General features: G+C 37.8%; 1 protein-coding gene across 4 annotated transcripts in view; it reads right to left on the reverse strand.

Annotated features, from left to right (window-relative positions):
- The window catches only part of LOC131930790 (serine/threonine-protein kinase TBK1), a 79287-nt gene that overhangs the window by 39293 nt on the left and 19033 nt on the right, over window positions 1-20961 (reverse strand). The window contains exon 1 of one of the 4 annotated variants that reach the window (XM_059287411.1): window positions 11599-11731. The exons of 2 other annotated variants lie outside the window; for them this stretch is intronic. The gene's annotated coding sequence lies outside the window, so the exon portion shown is untranslated. Of the gene's footprint in view, window positions 1-10193; window positions 10309-11598; window positions 11732-20961 lie in introns of those variants that run through there. One more of the 4 variants, XM_059287409.1, reaches the window with a different exon arrangement.

Genomic DNA, 20961 nt, shown 5'->3' on the forward strand with positions numbered 1-20961 from the left:
ATCTTAATTTTGTTACCCTAGTTTAACAATCTTTGGATGGAAACTTAATTTTGTCACCCTAGTTTAACAATCTTTGACTGGAGTCTAAATTTTGTCACCCTCCCATTTAAACAGAGGCGTAGGCGACCCTTCCCGGCGCCCGGGGGACATACTTTCAATTTGGCGCCCCTTTGGGAGCAAATTTTCGATTTGCACCCCCCCCCCCCCTCGAACTTTTCAATTGCACCCCCCCCCCCCCCCCCCTCAAACTTTCGATTTGCACCCCCCCCCCTCGGAACTTTTCATTTGCACCCCCCCCCCCTTCAAACTTTCAATTTGGCGCCCCCCCCTAAGGTCGGCGCCCGGGGGACATATGTCCCCGCCCCCCCCCCCCCCCCCTCGCTACGCTACTGCATTTAAATCGTACTCACATAATTTTAGAACAGTGGTAATTTTTGGGGTAACGAGCCCTTTGAATACTTCAACCTGCAGCTCTTAATGTTTTATTTCAGCTGTAATACATTTTACTTTAAAAAGCACCATCGCCATCAGACATATGTTGTGTTTTGTACGATTTTAAAAAATCTAGTGGTCAGTTATTACATCACACAAGGCACAGCAGTTTGAAAGAGCCGCATGCGGCCCCCGGGCCGTAGACGACAGACACCAGGCCTACTAGATATAAATAAAGTCAGTTACTTCCATATACAACATCCACAGCCCACAATGTAGACGTCTCTATTTTGCCTATCTACATTGAAAGAGAAGAACACAGTCTTTCATATCTACACTTTTGGCATTATTATTTGTGACATTGAGCAAGAAAAAAATCTATACTCTCCAACGTGTAGAAAACAACAATTGATTCACAATGGAGTTTGACATTTTGTGTGACAGACGGTTGTCATATCTGGAGCAGTGGATATGATTATAAACTAAAAGATTAAAAGTAAAAAAAAAAATTATTTCTTGTCATGACTGAAGCTTATAATAGGGCGATGAGCTGATATCTATAATAATAGTTTCGCTGTCTGTCAAGAACGCTCTGTCTGACAAGAACGCTCTGTCTGACAAGAACGCTCTAGAGAAAACACAAGCAAAATAAAAACATGCACAGTAATTCGAAAAACGAAATATGACGTCGACACATTTAGCGTAGAGTAGAACATAATCTCAAACCAGAGAGTGCACACAGTCATATGACGTCATTGATTATCGCGTAAACATTGAAAAAAAGGAAATGTTGTCTAATCTAAATGGTTTGCGTGAAGAGTTTCTTGCATACAATTCTTCGGGTAGGGGCGAAGCCCCACCCCCCGCGTAAGAACGTCTGAGCCCCCCCCCCTCCCCAACTCAAAAGAAATTTCCTCATCGATACTCTATAATAAAATTACAGCCTAATTAATGTGTCTAATCTAAAAAGTGGTTTTCTTGCAATGGGACGGTAGACATGTTTTTTTTGGGGGGGGGGGGGGGGGTGGAGGGGTGGGGGGGGGGGGGGGTGTGGGGGGGGTGGTGTGGGGGGTGGGGAGGGGGGTGGGGGTGGTGTGTGGGGGGGGGGTGGGTTGGTTTCAGTGTTTCTTTCAGACTTTTTCCTCCCCGGAGAGGGGTGGGGGGTACTTGAAATTTTCGGGGGCGGGGGTAGAATTTTCTGGGAGGGGGTGGACACTGGAAAAAGTATATAATTATATTTCGTTGAATGGGACGGTAGACATGTTTTTTTTGGGGGGTGGGGGGTGGTGGAGGGGTGGGGGGGTGGTGTGTGGGGTGGGGGGTGGGGGGTGGTGTGTGGGGGGGTGGGGGTGGTGTGTGGGGGGTGGGGGTGGTGTGTGTGGGGGGTGGGTTGGTTTCAGTGTTTCTTTCAGACTTTTTCCTCCCCAGAGAGGGGTGGGGGGTACTTGAAATTTTCGGGGGCGGGGGTAGAATTTTCTGGGAGGGGGCGGACACTGGAAAAAGTATATAATTATATTTCGTTGAATGGGACGGTAGACATGTTTTTTTTGGGGGGGTGGGGGGTGGGGGGGCGGTGTGTGGAGGGGGTGGTGTGTGGGGGTGAGGGGTGGGGGTGGTGTGTGGTGGGGGGTGGGGGTGAGGGTGGTGTGGGGGGGTGGGGTGGGGGTGGTGTGTGGGGGGGTGGGTTGGTTTTAGTTTAGAGAAAAGAGACAGCACTATCAGCCTAGCGCCCGTTGTACCCTTCCTCAACGGGCCATTTATCTAGTGTTTTTAATGTTCGTACAATTTTATATAGGCCTATTTTTTTTTTTAAATCTTCGTGTACAAAAATTATAAATTGTATCGTAAATGATTTAATAGTCAAACCTATCTATATATATAAAGCAAAGTGGTCAAGTGCCCGATAGGGCACTTCCCGGCGCCGCAGGCGCGTCAAATTTGGCACGATGGTGCATTCGGGCGATAGAACACGAAGGCCGGTGACGGTTGGCCGAAAAGTCTACGGAGAAGGGGTCAAAACTGACCTCGACTGACCGGCGCCTTATATGGGCTATATTACGAAAAAAAATTTCCTCCGACGACCCCCCTTGAAATTTTGTGAGGTGGTAGGAGAACACCTTGGGGTGTCACAAAAAACTCGCCATGTCCGGGAAAAATCGGGAAATGGGTCAAAACTGACCAGTCGTATTTCCCTATATAATCTTTGTATTTTATGGGAAAAACAGAGGGTCATTTCAAAACGGATTTTAGGGCACTTACCCTGTTTACATCTGGCTAATTTTTGACATGTTTATAGGTAAATGGCTTGACCGTAGGGCTGACCTGTCGGTCTTACTCAAAGCCCTCGACGAGGGCTAAAAAGTGACCGCGAGTGAAATTCTCTTTATATGAGCTCTATTACGAAAAAAAATTTCCTCCGACGACCCCCCTTGATATTTTGTGAGGTGGTAGGAGAACGCCTTGGGGTGTCACAAAAAACTCGCCATGTCCGGGAAAAATCGGGAAATGGGTCAAAACTGACCAGTCGTATTTCCCTATATAATCTTTGTATTTTATGGGGAAAACAGAGGGTCATTTCAAAACGGATTTTAGGGCACTTACCCTATTTACATCTGGCTAAGTTTTGGCATGTTTATAGGTAAATGGCTTGACCGTAGGGCAGACCTGTCGGTCTCACTCAAAGCCCTCGACGAGGGCTAAAAAGTGACCGCGAGTGAAATTCTCTTTATATGAGCTCTATTACGAAAAATAATTTCCTCCGACGACCCCCCTTGATATTTTGTGAGGTGGTAGGAGAACGCCTTAGGGTGTCACAAAAAACTCGGCATATCTGGGAAAACTTCGTAAAGGGGTCAAAACTGACCAGTTGTATTTCCCTATATAATCTTTGTATTTTATGGGAAAAACAGAGGGTCATTTCAACGCAGACTTTAGGGTACTTAATCTCAGTATATCTGGCTAATTTTTTGCATGCTCCTAGGTCAATGGCTTGACCTTTAGGGAAAACTGTCGGTTACACTCAAAGCCCTCGAAGAGGGCTAAAAAGTGACCGCGAGTGAAATTCTCTTTATATGAGCTCTATTACGAAAAAAATTTTCCTCCGACGACCCCCCTTGATATTTTGTGAGGTGGTAGAAGAACACCTAGGAGTGTCAGAAAAAACTCGGCATATCTGGGAAAACTTCGGAAAGCGGTCAAAACTGACCAGTTGTATTTCCCTATATAATCTTTGTATTTTATGGGAAAAACAGAGGGTCATTTCAACGCAGACTTTAGGGTACTTAAGCTCAGTATATCTGGCTAATTTTTTGCATGCTCCTAGGTCAATGGCTTGACCTTTAGGGAAAACTGTCGGTTACACTCAAAGCCCTCGAAGAGGGCTAAAAAGTGACCGCGAGTGAAATTCTCTTTATATGAGCTCTATTACGAAAAAAATTTTCCTCCGACGACCCCCCTTGATATTTTGTGAGGTGGTAGAAGAACACCTAGGAGTGTCACAAAAAACTCGGCATATCTGGGAAAACTTCGGAAAGCGGTCAAAACTGACCAGTTGTATTTCCCTATATAATCTTTGTATTTTATGGGAAAAACAGAGGGTCATTTCAACGCAGACTTTAGGGTACTTAAGCTCAGTATATCTGGCTAATTTTTTGCATGCTCCTAGGTCAATGGCTTGACCTTTAGGGAAAACTGTCGGTTACACTCAAAGCCCTCGAAGAGGGCTAAAAAGTGACCGCGAGTGAAATTCTCTTTATATGAGCTCTATTACGAAAAAAATTTTCCTCCGACGACCCCCCTTGATATTTTGTGAGGTGGTAGAAGAACACCTAGGAGTGTCACAAAAAACTCGGCATATCTGGGAAAACTTCGGAAAGCGGTCAAAACTGACCAGTTGTATTTCCCTATATAATCTTTGTATTTTATGGGAAAAACAGAGGGTCATTTCAACGCAGACTTTGGGGTACTTAAGCTCAGTATATCTGGCTAATTTTTTGCATGCTCCTTGGTCAATGGCTTGACCTTTAGGGAAAACTGTCGGTTACACTCAAAGCCCTCGACGAGGGCTAAAAAGTGACCGCGAGTGAAATTCTCTTTATATGAGCTCTATTACGAAAAAAAATTTCCTCCGACGACCCCCCTTGATATTTTGTGAGGTGGTAGAAGAACACCTAGGGGTTTCATAAAAAACTCGGCAATTCTGGGAAAACTTCGGAAAGCGGTCAAAACTGACCAGTTGTATTTCCCTATATAATCTTTGTATTTTATGGGAAAAACAGGGAAATTTTAACACAATTTTTAGGTTACTTAATGTCTGTACATCATGCTAAGTTTTTGCATACACTACTATAGATGACTAGGCCGTATGGAAAAACTGTTGGTCAGACTCAAAGCCCTCGACGAGGGCTAAAAGATGATCTTGAGTGAAATTCTCCTTATATGATATATATATATATATATATATATATATATATATATATATATATATATATATATATATATATAAATAAATTGACGAACGATCCCCTTAATATTATGTGACGTCGTAGACCGACCATGGAGGGTAACAAAAAAACTTTATTCCCGTCGGAAACAGCCATTATAGTCGTTAAATAAGTTCATATAACGTAATTTCTTATATAAGCAAACAATATAAGTAAACAATGACATACGTCATACGTTCAGTTTTCAAGGGAGGTAACGTTTTTAAAATTATTATTTTTCAAATAATTGTATACTATTTTAAACAGAAACAGAAAATGACGAAGTATAGCATTTGTTTTAGTACAAAATTAAGTTGTTAATTTAGTTAAGTATGTTAATTAAATTAATTAATTAATTTCAAAAGGCAATGTAATATAAACTATGAGATATACTGTTCATGAAACCTGTGTAGTTCTAATTCCATTTTAGTTATACATTGCGTACTTTCCAAAAATTCGCTACGAATCTGCATGTAAATGACTAACAAAAACATTTTTTCTAAAGTTAGCATTACTGTTTAAATTAAACTTATTAAACTTATTAAAGCACTCCACACCCAATCCATCGCTAAATAATTAAGAGTTCAAATTCTCAAATGCCTTTTAAAAACCTAAGCGAAGCTAGGCAGTATGCCTAGTAGGTTTATAGTTGTACATCTGCTTGGTTTTACGCCATTAACGATCATTCAACTCCTAATCCAATATTAGCAGCATAATGGGTAACCATAAATAGGGCCACGCAAATTGCAACTAATGGTATTACCCCCCCCCCCCTTTTTCGTCTTCAAACACAACCTCGCTACACAAGGTCGGATGAACCCCCTCAAAGCCCCACCCTCCACCCCCTGTCCACAAAAATAGTTAAATAACCACACTTCTAACCTGAAGTAAAACGTGGGTAAATCTGTGTCCTAGATTTACGTGGAATAATCTACGACGTAAGATTACGTGGTTAAATCTGCGACTTATGTGGGTAAATCTACGACTTAAGCTTACGTGGATTAATCTACGACTTAAGCTTACGTGGATTAATCTACGACTTCAGCTTACGTGGTTAAATCTGCGACTTATGTGGGTAAATCTACGACTTATGGTTACGTGGATTAATCTACGTCTTAAGCTTATATCGATTAATCTGCGACTTAAGCTTACGTGGATAAACTGCGACTTACGCTGACTTTGGTAAATCTACATCCTAGATTTCACCAATTTTACGTGGATTAATCTACGTCTTAAGCTTACGTGGATAAAACTGCGACTTAAACTGACTGGTAAATCTTCAACCTAGATTTCACAAATTTTACGTGGGTAAACCAGCGACTTAAATTCAGAAGTTTATTTTGATAGTGTTGCGGGGGAGGGGAGCGGGGGGAGCACCTTGACCAGAGACTATAATGTTCCCAATTAATATTAGCTCACATAACACGGGGTTTTAGTGATAGGAATAAAACATTTAAAAGGTGTTTGGTTTTTTTTATGAATTTTGACAACGATGACAAATAAAAAAAAATTTGAATGGTGTCGCCTTAAAATGTGTGAAACTTAACATAAAAAAGACTGCTTGGGGCATCGGCGTAATCTCGACTTTGGGCCGAACCATGACATTTTAAACCCTAAAACATAAGTATAGGTTCAAATATAATATTGTCTATCGTAAGTTCGCGCAAATGGGAAGAGAGCGTATATAACTTTGTACTCTGAAACAAAGAAATAGATGTGGATGATATGTGCAGTATTTCATGTTTATCGTGAACATATTCCATAGCATAATTAACGCCAAAAAAATGGAACATTTTACCGACCATCTGCCTCGTTTGCATAGGCCACCACCCACATTAACATAACCTTTCTAGGAAGTCAGTAGCACCAACACCCCTTTCACAAACCACAACACCATGTTGTGCAATAGAAACTGTGATTTATCTAAAAATGGACACCAGAATAGTCTCGAATGTTCCATTTAAATATTTAAAACATCGTGTGCGGTATTTTTAAAATAAATGTGGCTATAACATTTTTATTGCGTGGGGTTTTTTGTCGGACTTTATAAAAGATTGAATGCATTTGATGGTTTTAGGATTTTCGGTGATTAAACAAAATTCTTAACAAGCCAAAAAAAGTTCCTTTAATTGTCTTACAGAGATTGTAAATAAAAATGTCATAACTAGGTCATGTGGATTTTTTTTTAAAGTATAATTTTATAAAAAAAAAAAATTATCGGCAAGGTTGTCAGTACAATTTACAAATTACTACAAAGTGGGGTTTCCAGAAAATAGTTCATGGAGTTTCTCTGTATTGACAGCTTTTATAAAATAGATTCTCGAAATATTAAATCTCTGAAATTTTTTCAGGCAATAAAAGTTTTTTATTCATTTTTTTACGGCGCCTTGAAAGTTAATTTTTTACTTTCTCGTATATACGTAGTATAGAGAAAGTATTGTAATCGTGCAAAAAAAAAAAATCGAGATTTTTACAAATCTCGACGTTTTACACCTCACTGATACGGAAAAACATAATTTTGCAATCTTGTCCGTATGTCTGTGTGTGTGTGTGTCTGTCTGTCTGTCTGTCTGTCCGTGTGTAAACACGATAACTTGAGTACCGTTACAGCTAGGTTGATGAAATTTCATATATAAGTATTTTATCAAAATCGTAGATCCGTATCAACTTTTGAGCGATTTCCGATAACCGGAAGTGGTACTTTTCCTACTTTGAATTTTTCAAAAGCCTATAACTTGAGTACTATTTCAGATAGATAAATGAAATTTCACATGTAAGTAAAAGATCTAATTCTCTACCTTCTGTTAAATTTTGAGTAATTTCCGTTGACTGGAAGTAGTAATTTACGCTACTTCCGATTTCTCAAAAAACTAATGTAAATTTTTAAAGTACTAATAATATTGCGCACTATTATACGCGTTTTTATTCGGCGTTTGCTTGGTGCGCAATGTTTTTTTTATGAGATTCTATTCTATTTTTAAAAGTTTAAGTATTTAAAATGGATTAAAAATCATAACTATATCCCCAGTTACCATCCCCTGTTGTTTTATATAAGAATATTCGAGAAAGTTTAGGGGAGATCACTCCTGGTTTATTTTTTTAATTATGGAAGACATAATAATGGGAGTTGTGTCTGTTTATGGAACTTCTCGCGTTACATCTTCGTTAGAAATACTTATAAAATGTTTTATTTTGTTTAAAAGTACGAATATGTAGCTAAGTAAGTTGTGATGGTTTATTCATCCAATTATAAATAATAAAAAATCAGCAGAATCAACAATAAAGATAATGAAAGGTAGTGTTATATAATATCATCGCACTATATGAGACAGTGATCTTGGTTTTTTTTTTGTTTTTTTTAAGGCACTGAATAAAATAATAATAAAATATGATTTGGTTTTTTTTCAAATTCAAAACATAGGTATATATTTTACTGGTGCACAAAATGAAGCGCGCATCAACATCACGGTGTTCAAAGAATAAAGCCCTTTTTTTCTAGTTCCGCCACTGGATATAGATCTAGAAATATCACGATTCCGGTACGTGTTATCTTACTATTGCGCACTTTATTACTATGTCGTGTCGTCGCGCTGTCGTATTTGAAATGTCATCGGCCGCTAGACAAAATCCGATGAGTCGGGTGTGTCTTGACCTCCGCCGGACGTGAGGCTGACTCCATTGAACCCAAGTGAAGAACCACTAATATACGCTAACTAAACCAATAAAAACCATGTGAGCAGATAACAATACGTCAAAATTATAAACGACCTTTGCTCATTCGTATTAAAAAGCCTATAAAATAATACTATCCTTAATAATTTCGTCCTAAAAAGTAAATTAAATATATGTTCCGTAAAATAAATTACTGACTCAAACATTGAGTTTATAATTCAATATTTGATTGTATTTCCAACATTTGGTTAATTAGCATGTATGCAGGCCATGTGGTGTTACCTAACTTTCGATAAAGACATTGCGAAGATATTCGTAATACAGTGCATTTTCGTTTTCTACAAATAGCGCATCACTATCGTAACTAGCCTACATTTTAGATTAGAGGCTCTAGGCATTTTAATTTGAAATATTAGTAGCACGTCGAACACGGTAGGGGAAAACATGTAAAATCTAATTTTGTTATTTTTAGCCTGATTATAAGGAATAGCCATACTGTGAATTAAAGCTGAAAACATATTTCCATGTATAAATATATACTACTGCTACTAGATCTATATTCCACGCAATTTTATACTTTTTCTCCAGGGGGGAGGGGGGGGAGGCACTTGAAATTTTCGGGGGGGGGGGGGGTAGACTTTTTTCGGGGGGCGGACGGCGGACACTGTTAAATGTATATATTTTCTATATAAATTCCTTTTCGTTCGGGGGGGGGGGGGGGGGGCGGTAGACTTTCTTCGCCGCCCCCCCCCCCCCCCCCCCCCCCAAGAGATACCTGGAAGAAACTCTGATTTTTATATCATACTACATGCTTTATTTTGTAATATTTAGTAGATAGATTACAGCTTTTTAGCTAGTCGCAACTTGAACATTAGGCCTTCCAAATTCAACTGCTTTAATTTAATGTGAAAAACATTCACATTAATTATTGAATATTATTGACATTTCCTTTATTATAGTTTAAAGTTTTAGGCTACATCCAAAATTTTGGCGGGATAAAAATGTCTAGGTTTGGCTACATTAGTTCAGTTACAGAATAACTGTAATTACTAGATATATCTAGTAAGTTATATTGCACTTCTTTATAAAGGCCTAGGCTAGAATCTATTGAAATATGCCTATACTAATATACTACGACGTGGAAAACATACGTAATCTAATACGTAACCAAGCCTTCAAATTTAAGTTGGGGCCTACGGTAGGCTACGGGCTACAGAACGAATCATGCAGGCCCAATTCTAGATCTATATTCTAGATCTATATTGTAAACAAATGCATTCTAAAACAGTATACTTCTATAAAACTTCACAGTAGTTAAGATAAAATGGAGGGGATTTTGTGAAACATATTAGATCTAGCCTAGATCTTCTAATTTTATTGAGATTTTCATCAAGATCTAGATCTAGCTACGAGTGTCGTTCTGGGGTAATGCCTTGTGCCGTGTTCACAGCTTTTCCATCCGCCAAAATGGCGTCTACAAGGGTGTGACCTATTTCTGTTGCTTGTTAAATTTCTCCACAAAACAACACTTTCTGTAAAATTTTAAGACTTCTTAGCAACCAAAAATGTAAGTTGATTTAAAAGACAAACGATTTATTAAATTCCTACCTTGCTTATGCTCTAGTAACACTCCACAGAGAAAATTTGTAAAATGTTTCTGCTTTATCGAATTCTAAATTTAGAAACAGAAATACCAAGCTACTATTTTAAGCCTTTCGCCGTGTTGCATAGGGGATTTCCCTTTACAGGCGTCTACACACATTAGCTTTGTGATGTGCTTGTCGATACTGTTTTGTTTAATAAGACGCCTATCTGACTGAGCATTAACCTAATTATGCAAAAGTAAGGATTTACGAGTTCTAATTTATATTTCAGACAAAGAGTAAGATGATATTTAAATTTCTATATTTTTGGTTAATCTCAGAACATTTTTTCTTATTATATAATACTTAGTACTTAGGCTAGGAGTGGTATGAGCAACACTATTAAAAACAGTATTGAATGGTTGTTAATTAAAATAAGTTTTAAAAAGAGCTCACCGATTCGTAATGGCACATATCTAGATAGTAGATAGATCTATTACTTTTGGCAATTTTATTTTTAACAATTTCATTATTTTATAATTGATACGTTTATTTAATGGAGTATGTTATATTTATTGATAAAGAATCCTCATTAATGCTGTTTTAAATAGTTAATTAATTATACATGTTATGTGTGTATCTTTGCTACTGAATAATATGATATTTTATCACACCATTTTATCATGCCAATGTCTGTTTTTTCTCAGCGGTTCTGTCACCTGCCTGCCATGTTATATTCTAGGTAGGCCGATGGATACTGAATTAGTTTCTTTTAAAAGGATGCTGGGGGTATGGCCATGTACGTCCAATGAAAGGGGCTAAAATATAAACACAGAATGGACCGTGGACAACTTTAAACGTGATTAGCGTGTGAAAAAAACGGAGGTAATTATAGAGTATGACCACAGTGGTTGAGCTATTTTAACTTTATTTACTTCGCAGTTGTTGTTTTTTTATGTGTTACATGCCGTGCATACCTTAGGTTTAGACACGTCCTTTGATGAGCAAACGAGACCAAAGTACAATGTTTACAGAGGTATATAAATAAGTCATTTAAAACTACTACTGGTGTTAAAATGAAAAGTCACCGTGAAAAAATGCTTTCAGCAAACGTTAACTTCATAAAAATTAAAGTAACCAAACTGGTTTTGTATACACCTTCATCAAGATTTCTTTCATTTTTCTCTGGGTGAGGGTGGGGGGGGGGGGGGGGGGAATGCAGTCTAGACTTTGGGTCAGGGGGGGGACTGGTGAAAGTATATATTTTCTATACAACTGATAGTCTATATTTGTTTTCTATTTCATCCTGGGAGGGGGGGGGGAAGGTCGGTAGACATTATGGGAGGGGGCCAGTGCCTAAACATAAAAGAACACTGATTTTCAGTAAAAAAAAATTAACAAGACTAAAAGTAGCCAAACTTTGCTCATACCCTCTGACGCCAGTTTGTAAATGCCTCGCAAAATATGACGTTGTTGACTTCCCATCGCCCCATCCACGAGAACCTCGCGTTACCGCGTGTTATCAAGTGTTATCAGCCTGTGTTATCGTCACCGCCCTACTTAAACTATTAAAGTACTTTTCAAATCTGCTCAATGGCGACGCGCTGTTATAGTTAGTCGGTTACTGCGCAATACGGGATAGTTTGTGGCATTTAAATATATCAAATCCTGTCCGATTGATGTCACCTCATTTTAAAGTGTTGGCATGACATGAATGGGGGGAAAAAGTAGGTCAAGATTCGAACATATGATCATGCATCAGTGAATGAACAAAAATCCCGGTATTGCTAAAACAATTTTGTCACGTGGGCTAAATATAACTTATTTTTATATAATGTAAATACAAAATAGATCTTAGTCATGTAGGTATTTTTGTCACCCGAACAATAGCCGCATGGCCCCCTAACGGTAAAGTAATTAAAAAAATGTAACGCGCAAATATTTTTAACACCATGTGACGAATCAATACCACTCACCCCCACCCCCTCCTTACCCACCATAATCGAACTCTATAAGCAGTCTGTTTTTTACCATTACTCCTTCCTTCCTTCCTGATTCAAATACATCACAATATGATCGCCTTGGGAAATATAATTAGAATCTAGGCGTGACGCTTTTTTTTTTTTTAATAGCATCATGTTATCATCTTCAAGCCAAAAAAAAATTCAACAGGTTCTTTATATATATATATACTATATATATATATATATATATATATATATATATAATATATATATATATATATATATATATATATATATATATATATATATATATATATATATATATATATATATATATATATATATATCAGATTTACGTCATGGTGTCCACCCCCCCCCCCCCCCCCCCCCCCCCCCCCGCGTCGGGATATGTCCAGTTTGCTCTTAGAAGACTATTTAATTCACTCTAATTAATCATTTAACTAAGCGAAATTATCATTTTTCTGTATATATTTTGCTTATTTTTGCCTTGGTGTCACCCACTAAATGGTGTCACCCGGTGCGGTCCGCTCCCCACGCCCCCCCTCGCTACGCCACTATATATATATACATATATATATATATATATACTATATATATATATATATATATATATATAGTACTTGAGGATTAACTTCCTCTATCTATATGTATGGGTGGGAAGTCTAATGACTCAAATTTTAGCGATATCGCGATGTGGTACAGGGTTAAACGCACACTTGGTGAGACTTTTAACTATTAAAACTTCAGCTGATCAGAGTCTTATAATACTTATATGGCTCAAGGAATATTTGTTAGAGGCACTCGACCGAAGAGTGTACTGACACCACTCGACCGAAGAGGCACATCGTAAAATGGGAACACCATTCCGTCAATGAGGTACACCGTATACTGACACCATTCAACCAAAGAGGTACATCGTATAGTGACACCATTCACCAAAGAGGCACATCGTATACTGACACCATTCGATCTAAGAGGGTACATCGTATAGTGACACCATTTGACCAAAGAGCTACATCGTATAGTGACACAATTCGAACAAAGAGGTACATCGTATAGTGACACCATTCGACAAAGTGTATTGTTGTAGAACCAGGGTATTTAGTACTGTGAGGTAAAGCTCATGGTTGCTGAACTGAAAAGTCTCGAGTTCGAACCCCCGGGCAGATGAGGCTCGTTAGCTGGGGACAGCCACTCTTCTAGGAGAGAAAACTCCAAAATCAAACAACCTGCTGCCTTGTAGTTGTAGTTGTTCTTGGTTGAACAAAGGCTATGGAAGCAAATCCAAAAAGAAAAGCAGGCTGAAATCGGAGTCAATGAATGGCGCATAACCAGTTGACAGTAATCCTTAAATGTGATGGAGGCGTGGTCGAGTCGGCAAAAGCTCGATCCCTTCATACACTAAAAATTAGAACGAAGAAGAAGAAGAAGTACCGATTGCTGTTGTTGGCATAAAAGCAAATCTTCAAGGTCCATATACAAATAGTTAGCTTCATGCGAGGCATCACTTTCTGTTGCAGTAAGCATGTGTGCTACATTTACTTCTCACCTAGAGATCATCCACAAATAACGTCACGCTTTTGAAAAAATGATTTTTTTACCTCCCCCCCCCCCTCTCTCCTCCATCACACATCGTCTTAAAAAGCCAAGCCCCCCCACCCTAAAATGACGTCACACCTCAGTCTCCACATCCCCCCCCCACCTCAAAAATACAGTTGAATGGTTTTTTAATCGATTTTTTTTAACTTAATTACTTATTGAGTGAGCTCGGTCAGCATAGGAGTATTTTAATCAATCTCTATTACAGTTTTAATAAAACTATTTTTCTAAAACGTGAATGCCACAGGCCTTTTCCTTACCCTTTATAATACACATACGAAAGAACAAAAGTCAAGCACTTCTTCTTGCAGTTTTTCATATTTTATTTTGTTTCATACAGGCATCGTGTTCACTCAGACCTCGCCATCTTCTTCCGCGCCTGCGCACCACCCCCCACTGGTCTCCCTGAATCCAATTTTCCTTTATTTTAACACACACACTCCCAACATTCATTCATAAACATTTAACTGTTTTAGTGAAATAACGGCTAAATTCAGTTTCTAACATTACTTTTAAAAAAAAAATGCACAAGTGTGACGTCCTATTATCTGACCATCCCCTTTCCCATATCACACATCGTCACAAAATTGCGACCCCCCCTCCTCCTTACGAGTGTGACGTCATTTATGGACCCCCCCCCCCGGTCCAAGGGAAAGAGCGTGTGCAAGGAATCGAATGTAAGCAACATTACACTAGGCACTGCCAGAGATTTTATACATAAAGGAACTCGATTTTTATGCCACTACCCCCCCCCCCCCCCCCTGTTTGTTCGGGTTTTAATAAAAATTGACAACGTGATTTTTTTTCAGTCAGAAGTATGGAAGAAATAATTAAAAGTAATCTTTGTATTGATAGTTACGGGTATCATAGTATTTGGAGACATGACTGCGCACTGCTAGTTCTGACGTGTCGGAAGTGACCCAAGATGGTCGCAGAGTACCAGAAGTGACCCAAGATGGCCGTAAAATACCAGACGTGACCCAAGATGGCCGCAGAATACCAGAAATGGGTTAGTATATAATTTAGCGTCTAATTAACACTCAAGTCGGTTAAATTGGTTAGTATATTTCCTCTTAATTAACACATAGTTGAACTTTCAGGGATTATACATTTGATCCATATCCTATTTTAAAGATCGATAATATCTCCTGAAGCGACCCATTTATTTTAGGTTAATAGATTCTATTGATCCCAATGAACACTTCACAGGTCAGTAGCCTGTGTATCTACTGAAATATTATATATATTATATTTCTATACGGTCGTAAAAATGTCTACAGGGGCCTTATTGTATTCTTTTCTTGGTAAGGGGGGAGGTCTAAAAATATTTTTCGGGAGTCTTTGTGTAACAATCTATTATGCTCTTTATATACACCTCTCCCCCCCCCCCTTACCCAACATGTAGGCCGAAAAAAACCCTGGGTCGAAATCAATTACGTTACATTAATTATTTTAAAAACAGAAACCCACTAATGATGATTAACTTCTATATTTGGTGATATTAATATTAGGTTTACAATTTATATCCATAAGCAAATCATTCGTGGTCTGTGCACTCATTACCCCCCCCCCCCCCCCGCACATTTAAAAACAAAAACAGGACATTTTAAATTATTGTCAAATAAAAGCAAAGTAATTGGACTGAAATAAAGTATGTGACTAATGGGAATGTTTTAACGTAAAAGATTTAGTCTTTTTATAGAAATAACACATTTACTAGGGACTGGGGGTGGGGGGGGGGGGGTGGGAATCAGAATTTCATGACGAAATTCCACGAAGACAAGGGGTGGGTTGGACAAAATGTGACGTAGTTTAATATGTTTTGATTTAGTGTGGAAATGATGAAAACAATGTTAATTTGTATTAAAAATCCTGATGTTTTTAAAAAATTGAGATCAATTTTTGGTATAGGCCTTCGACGTCGCTTAATTATAGGGTGTTGGTTTTTTTTTGTTTTTTTTTTTGGGGGGGGGGGGGGTTATATGACGAAAAGCGTGTGGGGTAGGATGAAAGTTGGCCAAAAAAAAAAGCATAGGCATTATTTATATATTTTATATACAGGCTGAAAATTTGATCAATCCCTATTTCATAACAACTCATTATTTATGGACGACCAATTAACAGATTAAAAATGTAATCAATCCCTAGGTCATTAGCTTATTATTTATGGACGTTCAATTAACAGATAAAATATTGTATCAATCCCTAGGTCATTAGCTTATTATTTATGGACGACCAATTAACAGATACAAAATTTAATCAATCCCTAGGTCATCAAAGCTACTATCTTGTCAGCCCACAGCTCACTCGGGAAGAAAAACTGTATTGGAAAATTTTCTTCTGAAAGGCTAAAAATAGCAACTTCGTCAAGAGCGCTCGCGATGGGAATATTGATGTTTCCAGTATACACTGTATGGAAATTGGAAAGTCTTTGCATAGTTGAGTAGTGTCGTGAATTAATTTGTCAATAATAATAACACAGAACACACAGAGGGGGGGGGGGGGGGGGGAAGGACCTAGAAGGTTGATCTACAAATGTTTACAGTAACCCCTAGAGATTATGGAGATTAACCTCTCCTCCCCCCCCCCCCCCAGAACGAAATGGATTTTATATAGAAAATGTGTACTTTTAATAGAATCCGTTCCCCGTCCGCCCTCGAAAATTTCAAGTGCCCCCCCCCCCCTCCCCCCCCCCCCCCCCCGGAGAAAAAAGTCTGAAAGAAACACTGATTCAGAATAATAGGAGACTAGAGGTTACGCTGTGGGAATTTCGAGGTTGAGTTTCATGATTTTTATAGAAGGTTACAAGTAATCACTTTCTTGAGGGCGTTAAAAGTTTCAAGTAACTTATTTAATCGGCGGATGTACTTTAATTAACAGTGGTAAATTCAGTTTTGGGCGTAACAAATTTAAAAATAGTCGATTAAGTAGTGGTGTTGGTAGCTAAATCATTCTCCCTACCTTAATTTAGTGACAGAGAACACGTAATCACCACACATTATTGGTATTATTTGTGTGCCCTTCTAGTGACTAGGCTAAGTTGATTAGGTTAATCAGTCACTCTACTTGACCATAGGTTGCCAGCAAAATATGTTGCAATTACAGTTTTAATCATGTTGTAATGAGAATTTAGTTACACAACTCTCAGCATACAACAATGTGCTCAAGATTACACTATATCTTTCTATGTCTCGTATAATTAGAGGGTCATTATTCATTACTTAGGATTGGAGCCTATTGTGTATTGTATATGGGAGATAATGCATTTTGATTGTTTTAAAAATAAGACAGTTTATTGTTAGATGAAATTTTGATACGGTATTGTAGTCGCACTTCAGTACGCGTGGGGAGAGAGGGTAGATCTATTCTACATGCTGTGATAATCTTGTGGTAGTTTTACATTTAGACCGAGAGAAAAAGTAATAGGACGCTTCACTGGCAGGGTGTCTCATTACATTAACGTATGTCTAGTGAGATGTGTACAGTGACGTATGTATAGTGAGATGTGTACAGTGACGTATGTATAGTGAGATGTGTACAGTGACGTATGTACAGTGAGATGTGTACAGTGGCGTATGTATAGTGAGATGTGTACATTGACGTATGTACAGTGAGATGTGTACAGTTACGTATGTATAGTGCGATGTGTACATTGACGTGTGTACAACGACGTGTGTACAGTGACGTCTGGACATTGACGTGTGTACATTGACATGTGTACAGTGACGTATGTACAATGACGTGTGTACAGGGACGTGTGTACAGTGACCTTGTGTGAGAGTTAAATTCATACCTGTCTGTTGTTAAACAACTTTCTACCAACTCGTGATGGGGAAAGTAAAAACGTCTAAAATAGGTCTGACCACGGGTTAGAGTCAGTGACTCACTCTAGGGGAAAGGTAAGACGTATATGCGTAGAACCCACATCATCTATTCATATACACAGGTTTAAGAAACAGATAAACTCTACTTCATCTGCTCTATAGACCGTCATGTCCACACTCTCACTAAACTACGTTTACTTCACTCTCTCAAATCAAACTGGGGGAAACAGATAAACTCTACTTCATCTGCTCAATAGATCTTATGTCCTCACCCTCTCTAAACTACTTTTACTTACCCCTCTAATGTTAAAGAGTTAACAATCAAACTCAGACTTTGAAAACATGCAGTTGGTTCGCCCTATTTGATCAAGCAAAACTTACCAAGTTGAGGTCCACGAGAATTAGAAAACAAACTAAAACAACACTTTAAAATCTTTTCTACTCGACGTTATTGCCACGACGAATAGTGAGGTGGACACATACTGACACATACCAAGCTTATAACAGTGCTAAACCGAATCCTTAACACACGGAACAGCAAATTTGAGATAAGAAATGAATTCCGCTAATTGCAAATTCGAAGACTTTTTCTAAGAAATATTTCTATTTTGATTTTAAATAACATATCTTTTAAAAAATGTTTATGTCCTTTAATACAAAATAATAATGTCAATCTAAGGATTTTACCCTTGATTGGGATAATTTAAACAACCTTTTTTTAAAATGTGTGAAAAGCGTGATTAGTTCAAGAAAAAATCGGGAAACCCAGTTGCAGTATTTATTTAAACCGACGCTGTCCTGTTCTCGGAAAAGCGACTTTCGTTTGCAGTTGCAGTGTGCGGTCTTCGTTTGACCTAGATCACAACCTTGAAGAAACCTAATACAACTGCCGTAGTTACACATTTTACTGAATCAAAGACGTAGCCATACAGAACTGCATTAGTCTGAATTATATATATACACATGCATATATAAATACTATTAAATACACATAGGTTACGCATATCGAGTGTACATTTCTACTTATATTGTCAATAATACAAGCTACAAGAATACTCATGTACAATGCAGAGGCGTAGCGATGGGGGGCAGGGGGGGTACATATGTCCCCGGGCGCCGACCTTAGGGGGCGCCAAAATGGGTTGTAAAAACAAATTAAAATGCTATTTTAGCTGCATTTTTGCATTATAGATAGTTTGAGGGGGGGGGGGTGAAAATTTTCTTCCGAGGGGGGCGCCAAATTGAAAATTTGCCCCCGGGCGCCGGGAAGGGTCGCTACGCCTCTGGTACAATGTTAGAAAAGTAGAATGCAAATATAGCATGAATGTTTAAACATATTTTGCACTATTTTAGTAGGCCTATGTTTTATAAACTCATTTTTCTCGAGATTATGGGTTTTTTTTGTGTGGACATTCTGCATTTGTTCTCTATACGCTCGATATACAATATTATATAAGCGAAGTACAAACGTGAGAATTATTATCAGGGAAGGTGGGGAAAAAAAACTCAACAGAATTCTATAATGTTTAGAATTTAAAATATACGTATATGTTTGAGTTGATTAATGTAACATCAAAAAGTGTAGTCGCCGGCTTGTCACAACTACGTTTCCATGGTATCCATTATCCATCCCACGTTCACATTTCTTTGTTGTTTTTTATTATGGTCTCAACACGGATATTTGGTATTATTTATCAGTACGGCTGATGTGAATATATTAATTGTTTAATAAGTATAAACTTTGGGGTAAAAACAGAGTTTCTTCCAGGCATCTTCTTTTTTTTTTTGGGGGGGGGGGGGGGGGACAGGGGGGCAGAACCCCCCTGAATAAAGTCTACCGCCGCCCCCCCCCCCCCCCCCACGAACGAAATGGAATGTATATAGAAAACGTACTTTAACTAGTGTCCACCCCCCCCCCCCCGGAAAATTTTCCGCCCCCCCTCTAAAATATCAAGTGCGCCCCCCCCCCCCCCCCCTGAGAAAAAAAAGTCTAGAAGAAACACTGGGTAGAAATATTTGAAAATATTACTTCATAAGGTTTAGAGAGACAACACTATTGGGTGTTGCAGTAATACTTTGCTATATAACATGCTAATTTTCAAAAAATTATATAAATTAATTGGCAAGCTCTAAAATTATGTTTTAGCTGTCAAAAATTAAAACAAAATATTAAGTATTGATTTTTACGTGTTTTGAATTTTTTAATTCAAGATAAACTATTGAAAATAATTTTTGAAATAATTAATAATATTAATTCATTAATCCATTCAAAGTTTTGGAAAAACTTCCGCCAGGGAGAGATAAAATTTTTCAAACTAAATGAATTTTTGTGATCATGTTTCCCATTGATAAAAAAACATGGCGGCTGCTTGTTTCTTGACTTCGCTTCAAGATTTTAAACTCATCATGAACTCCCAATATGCAACAAATATACAAAATTTCAAGTCTATTGTGTACGTACGGTTGGGAAGTAATGTATTTGCATTCAATTCTGACAGAAAAGTTTTGTGGCGGTAAGTAAATTAATTATTTTTAAAAGTTAAATCTAAGACCTAGCAAGCCTAGCCCCAGGGGACATTACTCCTACTGGACGATTTGGTAAACAGTAAACAAACGATTATGATTGATTATCAAGTTCGACTTTACACTTTATTTCAGCATATTGCAACTAGATCTAGATATCTAATAGTTATTAGTAATAGATCTCAATCTACCTGATCCTAAATCTGTTCTTTATACTTCCTTAACTAGAGTCTAGATCTATAGTATCTATACTGATCCCTCTAAATAAAAAATGACAGTGATTAGATTTAGTCATTTAGTGTATACTATACACTGTATAGTGTATATGTTTGTAGATTGTAGAGATCTGATTGCAAGTACTTATCTAATAATAATATCTAGTAAGTACTTCTAAGTACAAGTAGAAGTAGTGACTACGACTAGTCTAACTAAGTGCAGACTACTGAGGATGTTAGTGTAGTTCAGTTGAGCATAGTTACTGAAGTAGACTTAGTAGAGTAGAGAGTGAATGCAACATTGTGAGTGTAATAAATTAAAAAGTTAATAATAGGACCTAATGATAATTAATAATTAATGACAAAGTGACTAGCCGGAATAAGATTTTTCTATAATTCTAGATCCAGTGAGTAGGTCTCTGAGTCTATATATTTTTTTTTCTAGATGTAGTTAACAACAGTGCTAAATCTATTTAGTAACTTGTCTAGAGAAATCTAGATCTAGAATTATTTAGTAATTTAGTAGGCAATAATTATAAATAATAATATTATAATATTAATAAAATTAAAATGTTGACATCTGTTGCTACTGCGAACCTATCTAGATTTGATTTAAGAAGTAGATTTAAAGTTTAGTTGACTGCTCA

Source organism: Physella acuta, unplaced genomic scaffold, assembly GCF_028476545.2.
Source record: "Physella acuta isolate Inbredline_101_S28 unplaced genomic scaffold, ASM2847654v3 ptg001848l, whole genome shotgun sequence".
NCBI classification, from domain to species: Eukaryota; Metazoa; Mollusca; class Gastropoda; family Physidae; genus Physella; species Physella acuta.